Source organism: Babylonia areolata, chromosome 2 (assembly GCF_041734735.1).
Source record: "Babylonia areolata isolate BAREFJ2019XMU chromosome 2, ASM4173473v1, whole genome shotgun sequence".
In the NCBI taxonomy this organism is placed as follows: domain Eukaryota; kingdom Metazoa; phylum Mollusca; class Gastropoda; order Neogastropoda; family Buccinidae; genus Babylonia; species Babylonia areolata.
In genome coordinates this window covers 38,206,948-38,209,447 of record NC_134877.1, presented here as the reverse complement: position 1 = coordinate 38,209,447, position 2,500 = coordinate 38,206,948, and the positions used below count along the sequence as shown (strand labels likewise).

General features: G+C 42.4%; 1 protein-coding gene across 1 annotated transcript in view; it reads right to left on the bottom strand.

Annotated features, from left to right (window-relative positions):
* LOC143279437 (corticotropin-releasing factor receptor 1-like) overlaps positions 1-2,500 on the bottom strand; it is a 183,580-nt gene that overhangs the window by 59,388 nt on the left and 121,692 nt on the right. The window lies entirely within an intron of this gene.

Here is a 2,500-nt window from a genome sequence, read left to right as displayed (position 1 = left end):
TTTATCGTCTTATCCGAATGACTAGCGTCCAGACCACCACTCAAGGTCTGGTGGAGGGGGAGAAAATATCGGCGGCTGAGCCGTAATTCGAACCAGCGCGCTCAGATTTCTCGCTTCCTACGCGGACGCGTTACCTCAAGGCCATCACTCCACTAATTGTTCAACAGTTAACACATGATTACAATGTAAACAAAAGACAAAGGAGAGCATCAACAAAAAAAGCTGAAAAGCTTACACTGTGCTCACAACGTTGCACTTCAATTTTAACTCTTTCCATACAAACGGCGAAAGAAATGACGTTAACAGCGTTTCACCCCCAATTACCATCATCAAAATAGTGCAAGCGGAAAGCTCTTATCCTGAAGAGGTGAATGTTGACAAAGAATACCACAATTCTGACGACGGAAGCTAAAGGTTGGGTCATTCAGACACCCACAGGACATCCGAGGGGTCTGTGTAGAGGAGAAGAGAGGACTGGCCGTACTGAGTGAGTTAATAAGATTATGATTACCCCCTCCGCTGCAGGACTTCGAGGATGGAATGAAACGAAGCCGATGTGGCGTCAATTTTGGAGGTGCATGAAGCTAATTCTTACGTGTGCGTCTAATTAATAACTAGTGTGATTGACTTTGTTGAGCAAAGTAATGTTAGTCCAAGAGAAAGCAGTTCAAATTAGAAAAAAAAAGCAACAAAAACAACAACAACAACAACAGAGAGAGAAAGAGAGAGAGAGAGAGAGAGAGAGAGAGAGAGAGAGAGAGAGAGAGAGAGAGGGAACGACGGAATGAAGGAACGAATGAAAGAACATTTTTTGATGAGGGGAGGGGAATATGCATCCAGATTATAAAAAAAAATATTGTTGCATCCAGTCTTCAGGGCAAAGAGAAACTAAAATAAAAATATTCACAAAAAAAAGAAAAAAAAAGAGAGAGAAAGCGGGGGGAGGGGTGGGGGAGACAGAGAAACAGACAGACAGACAGACAGACTGACAGACAGAGACAGAGAGAAAGAGACAGAGACAGGGGCAGAGAGAATGTTACCATCGACAAATTTGCAAGTGAGAACGATCACCACATTCATGACGCAGAAATGTTTCTTCCAGACGACGGGAAATCAATGGCTATGAATGACATCAACTGCGAACAAGTGTGATGAAGAAGTAACACTGACAAATATTTTAACCACGACACAAATTGTATTACCTGTTGTTGCTGTCATTGTAATCATAATCATCATCGTCGTCGTCTTCGTCAACATCACATTCGTCATCATCATCAAAATCATTGTGCAGTGGACAGCTAGCTGCTACAGAGCTGACAGAGATGATGATTGTCTTTAGAGAGGAGCATCCAAGGTTCTCCAGTGACCGCGAGGTAATGAGATACCATGATGAAGATTGTGCAGGGGGTGGCAGAATGGTTAAGACACTCGTCCGCCAATACAGAACCCGTGAGGGTCTGGGTTCGAATCCCGCTCCCGCCCGTTCTCCCAAGTTTGACCAGAAAATCGAACTGAGCGTCCAGTCGTTCGGATATGACGATAAACCGAGGTCCCGTGTACAGCATGCACTTGGCTCACTGAAAAAGAACTCATGGCAACGAGAGAATTGTCCTATGGCAAAATTCTGTAGACGAATTCTCTGGGACAGGTACAAAAAACATAATTATATGCATGCACTCATGCTGCTGATCAGGCAACTGCCTAGCGGATGTGGTGTAGCGTATATGGATATGTCCGAACGCAGTGACGCCTCCTTGAAAGACTGAAACTGAAACTGATCATGACGATGATGTTGATGATGAATAAGCATGAAATTGCTCAGAATGCCTCGTATACTTTTAACATTTGATTATTTCTTCTTTTTTTTTCATTTTCTTTTACACAATCCTTCGTGAAGTTTAACAAGAACAAGGGAAGAGTAAATCATGTATTCGAAATAGATTGATAGCAATATGAGTGTGAGGGCAGATTTCTCACAGATTTTCGAAAATATCTATTCGTGAAACACACCGAGATTTCAATTCAAACAATTGCATTGCTGTTTGCTTGCAATGAATATGAAAGAAGGGTGATGGTTTATCATAATTTCTTTTGTTTGCAGAGAATATTTTGTTGCTGATAATAATTCTGTTTGATATTTGATTGCAAGGAACATTATCACAATAGCTCTTCATTTTTCTTCGGGGTGGCCGGGGTGGGGGTTAGGGGTGCGTGAATATTGTATTATGAAACTATTTCTTTCATTTAGGCTTTTGTGCTTGCTGCTGCCAGGAGACTCTTGCAACGAGCTTCATTTAAATCTCGGCAAGGTTCACAGATAGGCACTGAACTTCTTTTTCTTTTGATAAATACAGCTGCATTGTCTAAAGGAAAGGAACAGGGAAGAAACGATTAAGGTAAACGCTATGTCGGAAAGCAGAGGGATCGTGGGTCGGGGGGAGAGGTCATGACTCAGGGGCGATAAGGCAAAGGGCAAGGCAAAAAGTTTATTTATTGTGCC